We start from the raw sequence: 7,329 nt of genomic DNA, 5'->3' as shown, positions 1-7,329 counted from the left end.
TGCATGATTAAAGTTTGTGACGAAGTTTGCCCAGAAAAAAGGCAACTCTTTTTAAATGTGAGTCTGAGCAGAAACACCATTGCCGAGAGAGTAGACCAGTTGTCCATCAATCTAAAAGAGCAGCTTGTGAAAAAGGGAAAATATTTTATTGCATATTCCTTGGCTGTGGATGAGAGCACCGACATTTCTGACATTGCCCAGTTGTCAATTTTCATCCGCGGAGTGGACTCCAACCTAAGCGTGACAGAGGAGTTTTTGGCTTTACGTCCTATGCATGGCACAACTACGGGGCATGATTTGTATGAAGAGGTGTCAAGATGTGTAAATGAGATGGAGCTGCCTTGGGAAAAACTCGTGGGTTTGACAACCGACGGAGCACCTGCGATGTGTGGACACAGGAGCGGACTGGTGGCGAAGATACGGGAAAAGATGCAAGAGGAAAACGCGACAGGTGAGCTGACAGCTTATCATTGTATCATACACCAGGAAGCGTTGTGCGGTAAAGCCTTGAAAATGGAGCATGTAATGAGCATCATCACGCGCACAGTTAACTTTATCAGAGCCAAAGGTTTGAATCACCGCCAGTTCAAGGCATTTCTGACGGAGTTAGAAACGGAGCATGGTGATTTGCCTTATCACACAGAGGTGCGATGGCTAAGCCAGGGAAAGGTGCTTCAAAGATGTTTCGAGCTTCGTGAGGAGATTTGTCTGTTCTTGGACAGCAAAGGGAAAGACACAACACAACTCCGAGACGAAATGTTTCTGTGTGAAATGGCTTTTCTGTGTGACATTACGAGTCATCTGAATGCAATAAACTTGCAGCTGCAGGGTCGGGATCGTGTCATCTCTGATATGTACAGTACAGTGAAGGCATTTAAAACCAAACTGACTCTGTGGGAGACGCAGATGCGGAAAGAAAATTTGAGCCACTTTCCCAGCTGCCAGACCATGAAAGAGAAGCTCTCTACCAGTGCGTTCCCGAGCACACAGTTGGCTGATAAAATAGGTATGCTTGCCGCTGACTTTCGACGCCGATTTGCTGACTTTGAAGCACAAAAAAGCAGGTTGGAACTGCTCGGTAACCCATTTGCTGTTGACGTGGAAAGCTCACCACCAAACCTCCAAATGGAGTTGATTGACCTCCAATGCAATGATGCACTGAGGGCAAAATATGCGGCAGTGGGTGCTGCGGAGTTCGCCCGTTTCCTCCCCGGCACAATGCCCCAGCTGCGCATCCAGGCTGCTCAAACGTTGTCTATGTTTGGCAGCACATACCTGTGTGAACAACTGTTTTCTTTGATGAACCTGAACAAAACATCACACAGAAGTCGACTTACTGCTGAACACCTCCACTCAATTCTGAGGATTTCTTCAGCTCAGAGCCTTACCCCGAACATTGATGAACTTGTGGAAAAGATGGGACACCACCAAGTATCACCCTCAACCTCAAACAAGTGAACATTACTGTGCAATCACATATTTAGAGTTTTTACTCAGTTCAAGTTTAAAAGTTAAAATTTAATATTTGTTTTCACTGCATGTTACTTCTCCTTAAACAAAGTGTTGTTTTTGATTAATAGATTTTTGCACTTTATTTTTTTGTATTTCAATCCAATTATATTTTAAAAATATTTCAGTTGAGTGGATGATAGAAAATTGCTATTATTGTTTTTTCTTTGAAGTAAATTTAGCCCACTTTTGCTAAAATAGAAAATATAGTCTACTGATGGTGCCTTGAATACCGGTTTCTTTCATTTAATGTTCATGTTATGGGGATATTTATATAAAGGAAATTTGTCTTTTGTGTCTGTTGAAAATTAAAGATTACTGACAGAGCCATAAGAAAATATTGCTTTATTTATCTGATCATATTGTAATATATTTGTTAGGTTTTCAGTAGGTTCAATTAGGTTCACTAGACTATATGCGTCATTTAAAAATTTTTCAATGAACATTCGAACAGTCCGGCCCTCGTCTTGTAGCTGATTTTTTTATTTGGCCCTCCGTCCATTTGACTTTGACACCCCTGCTGTAGATGCTTCTGTTCCTTAACAGGGAGAACAAGCTGTTATTTTTCACCTGTCCTTCAATACAGTAATCCATCTTCCAAGTGAAGTTTACTCATGTAGTAATTTCCTTGTAAACCCGTTCGCTGTTCCTAGTGTGTCATTGTCAAGTGTCCTGCTGTCTACTTTCAAACTGATTACTTCTCCAATGGCCTGGTCCTCTCGCTGTGCTTCAGTCTCAGCCTCCAGTATCTATGCTGCAATAGTCTATGTGCCTGAGGGCTGGAGTCTGTCTGTTATATCTGGTGTAATTCTCCTGTCTTATCCAGTGTCCTATGTGAATTCTAAGTATGGTCCCTCCCCTCCTGGAGGACCTAAGCCCTGGGACCGTGCCTCAGGACTACCTGGCCTGATGACTCATTGCTGTCCCCAGTCCACCTGGTTGTGCTGCTGCTCCAGTTTCAACTGTTCTGCCTGCGGCTGTCGAACCCTGACTTGTTTCAGACGTGCTGCCTTGTCCCAGACCTGCTGTTTTCGACTCTCTTTCTCTCTCTACCGCAACTGCTGTCTCAACCTCTGAATGCTCGGCTGTGAAAAGCCAACTGACATTTACTCCTGAGGTACTGACCTGTTGCACCCTCTACAACCACTGTGATTATTATTTGACCCTGTGGCCCATAATGTAGGCCTATTAGAGTGGCCTTCCATCAAAAACAATGGAGAAAAATGCATCTCATAACATTTTAACATGGAAATAGATTTTCTATCGTTCAGTCTACAGTAGCAGCCAATGTGTTCAATATAGGCCTACATTCCATGAGACTTATGAAAAACACATGCAGGGCTTGACCTTTAACCTGTTGATCCACTTGTCCTTCAGACAAGGAGGTGACTGAATGTGTTGTTTGATGCAAGAAACCACTAAAAGGAAATTTAAATTCATTATTATTCCCGTACAATTATTACATAGAATCAGACAAATTATGCAACGCTCTGCCTATTGGCTACTTAGCTTATTCAAGCCGGTCTGAAAATACAACACCGCCCCTTTAAAACATAAAAAAGCTCTTTACCTGACTGGCTTTTCAAAGAGGGCTAGAAATGTACACTTTTTGTACTTTTGTAGGAAGCAACCACTCCCCCATTGTTCACTAGAAAGTAGCTATAACTGGGCTAATAACTATCTAACTAGCAATACATACACAGGTGGCTGCTACAAGTAACTTTGATCTCAGAACAAGATCATCTACTCCCGACCGCTCGTACTGTAGCCTGAACACAGTGAACGGTAGGGATCCATATATGGCAATGGCCGCCTCTGGGTGAGCAGTTTCCTATTTGCTTATTTCCTCATACAGCTGACTGAGTGCGGTCTTAGTGCCAGCATCTGTCTGTGGTGGTAAATAAACAGCCACGAAAAATATATATGAAAACTCTCTTGGCAAATAGTGTGGTCTTACAGCTTATCATGAGATACTCTACTTCAGGCAAAATCTAGAGACTTCCTTAGATTTCATGCACCTACCTAGCTACCATGACAAAGACCAAAGCTGGCGGGCGTACTGTTGAGGACAGTCGTGTGTCTCTATCACACCTGAAGGATCTTTTTAAACGAACAAAAATAGATATTACAAGCAGTTACAACAACAATAAAATAGCTTCAAGTGTTTTGTCCAAATACTTGTGGATTCTACTAATAAAAGAATGGACGATCTGACCAGAGAGGTCCAGGACCTGAAGAACAGTTTGCAGTTCTCCCAGGGTCAGCTCGACGAGTTGAAACAGGAGAACGGCAAGATGACAGCAATCTGTAAGTCATTGAGAGAGGACATCAGTTCTGTGTGTGAATCCATGATAACAATGAGGGAGAAATCAGATTATCTCGAGGTACAATCCAAGGCAGAACAACATGGTTGTGGACGGAAATGCAGAATCTCTACATGAGACCTGGATGGAGTCTGAGGACAAAGTGAGGGAAATGATCTGGGAGAAACTGAAGATGGACCACAGGAAGATTGAGGTGGAGCCCACAGGACTGGAAGACCGGCCCAGGTCACAGGCCGTCAAGCTCCTGAGGTTCAAGGACAAGGTAGTTGTTCTGGAAAGAGCCAAGAACTTCAGAGGAACGTAATATTTACACATGTTAAGTTTGCTGAAAATAAACACAATTGACAGTGAGAGGACATTTCTTTTTAGTTTAGATTCAATGGTTGTAAAGATGGGTTCTAGCCGTAATAAAGAGATGCTCTGCTTTTTTGACACCACACTCCACAAAGCAAGTCCAGCAGGCTCTAGTTTTGTCTAATATTGATTATTGTCCAGTCGTGTGGTCCAGTGCTGCAAGGAAAGACCTAGTTAAGCTGCAGCTGGTCCAGAACAGAGCGACACGTTTTGCTCTTCATTGTAATCAGAGGGCTGATATAAATACTATGCCTGACAGTCTCTCTTGGCTGAGAGTTGAGGAGAGACTGACTGACATATTCACATCGACCACACGGGGGCGCTATAACGGGCAAATTATAACTCTTGATCTGTTTGATTTGATAGTGATGGACACATTTCACTTTACATCTGGTAAGAAGAGCTCCTGGAGATTATACATATGCCTTTGTTGGCAAGAAACATTTTATTGTTGTAGAGGCTATGTTGTGGGAGGGTTATTTTCCGTTGCCAGAATGATGCACAACCCAGGGAGTCCAACCAATACACAGACTGTGTTGTTGTTTCCCAAAGCTAACTTAGAGGTATCAGTCAGGTTAGCTGTCCTCTACCTACTGACTTAGAGGTATCAGCAACAACTGTCAATCCCATATCAGGATGTGGTGTCTCCAGTACTGATGTTACGTGTCCACCGCAATGCTTACGATGCACAAAGACAGAGCTGCATCATCGTCCATATCACAGTTAGGCAATATTCAGGCAGACACAATTCTAAGAACAACCTATAACGCAGTGGGAAATCAGACAAAACATACAGGATAGTGATTCTGATTGATGACAGAGCATCATGCATTTCCTCTGAATTTCTCTGCTTGGTGGGTGGGGAACCCGTGTTATTGGTTGTTCTGAGAATTGTGTCTGCCTGAATATTGCCCAACTGTGGTTTTGATGATAATGCAGCTCTGTCTTTGTGCATCGTAGGCATTAAAGCAATGAATCAGTACCAATCTATCAATTAATCAATGAATCAGTACCAATCTATCAATTAATCAATACGAATCTATCCCTCTATCAATGAATCAGTACCAATCTATCACTCTATCAATGAATCAATACCAATCTATCACTCTATCAATGAATCAGTACCAATCTATCACTCTATCAATGAATCAATACCAATCTATCACTCTATCAATGAATCAATACCAATCTATCACTCTATCAATGAATCAATACCAATCTATCACTCTATCAATGAATCAGTACCAATCTATCACTCTATCCGGCTATGTTGTGGGAGGGTTATTTTCCGTTGCCAAAATGATGCACAACCCAGGGAGTCCAACCAATACACAGACTCTCAATGTTGTTTCCCAAAGCTAACTTAGAGGTATCAGTCAGGTTAGCTGTCCTCTACTTAGATGTATCAGTCAGGTTAGCTGTCCTCTACTTAGATGTATCAGTCAGGTTAGCTGTCCTCTACCTACTGACTTAGAGGTATCAGTCAGGTTAGCTGTCCTCTACTTAGAGGTATCAGTCAGGTTAGCTGTCCTCTACTTAGATGTATCAGTCAGGTTAGCTGTCCTCTACCTACTGACTTAGATGTATCAGTCAGGTTAGCTGTCCTCTACCTACTGACTTAGAGGTATCAGCAACAACTGTCAATCCCATATCAGGATGTGGTGTCTCCAGTACTGATGTTATGTGTCCACCGCAATGCTTACGATGCACAAAGACAGAGCTGCATCATCGTCCATATCACAGTTAGGCCATATTCAGGCAGACACAATTCTAAGAACAACCTATAACGCAGTGGGAAATCAGACGAAGCATACAGGATAGTGATTCTGATAGATGACAGAGAATCATGCATTTCCTCTGAATTTCTCTGCTTGGTGGGTGGGGTCCCTGTGTTATTGGTTGTTCTGAGAATTGTGTCTGCCTGAATATTGCCCAACTGTGGTTTTGATAATGATGCAGCTCTGTCTTTGTGCATCGTAGGCATTAAAGCAATGAATCAGTACCAATCTATCAATTAATCAAAACCAATCTATCCCTCTATCAATGAATCAGTACCAATCTATCACTCTATCAATTAATCAAAACCAATCTATCCCTCTATCAATGAATCAGTACCAATCTATCACTCTATCAATTAATCAAAACCAATCTATCACTCTATCAATACCCTGGACCCTGCTTTTTCTGTAGGTATCTTATTTATGTTACTGGGAAGGTTCCAGTAGGATAGTAGACCTCGCTGGTCTATATTTACCAGTAGGATAGTAGACCTAGCTGGTCTATAAGTGCCAGTAGGATAGTAGACCTAGCTGGTCTATAAGTGCCAGTAGGATAGTAGACCTAGCTGGTCTATAGGTTCCAGTAGGATAGTAGACCTAGCTGGTCTATAGGTTCCAGTAGGATAGTAGACCTAGCTGGTCTATAGGTTCCAGTAGGATAGTAGACCTAGCTGTAGGTCTATAGGTTCCAGTAGGATAGTAGACCTAGCTGTAGGTCTATAGGTACCAGTAGGATAGTAGACCTAGCTGGTCTATATGTTCCAGTAGGATAGTACACCTAGCTGGTCTATAGGTTCCAGTAGGATAGTAGACCTAGCTGGTCTATAGGTTCCAGTAGGATAGTAGACCTAGCTGTAGGTCTATATGTACCAGTAGGATAGTAGACCTAGCTGGTCTATAGGTTCCAGTAGGATAGTAGACCTAGCTGTAGGTCTATAGGTACCAGTAGGATAGTTGACCTAGCTGTAGGTCTATAGGTTCCAGTAGGATAGTAGACATAGCTGGTCTTTGTCTTCCTTGGCACTCAGCCAGGTACTTCCTGTGTTCTGGTGAATCACGTCCCCTCTGTCCTTCCCGTCTTCAAGGGTGCAGGGTGGTGAAGGCCATAGCTCCCTGGGGCCCCATGGTACCACTTCTTCTTTCTCACACACACATCCCTCTCTTTCTGTGTGCTCAAGGATGAATCAGAGCATTCGATTTGTGTTTTCACAGCAGACTAAATTCACTCCCTGGGGTCAGGGTCAAGTGTGTGTTCCTGAAAGAGTATGAATTATTTAACAGACAGTTAGCCGTTAGCCAGGTATAGTCTGACAGCTAGCCGTTAGCCAGGTAGTCTGACAGCCAGCCGTTAGTTAGCCAGGTAG

This window comes from Oncorhynchus clarkii, chromosome 20, assembly GCF_045791955.1.
Source record: "Oncorhynchus clarkii lewisi isolate Uvic-CL-2024 chromosome 20, UVic_Ocla_1.0, whole genome shotgun sequence".
Lineage (NCBI taxonomy): Eukaryota > Metazoa > Chordata > Actinopteri > Salmoniformes > Salmonidae > Oncorhynchus > Oncorhynchus clarkii.
This window is presented reverse-complemented; position numbering follows the sequence as displayed.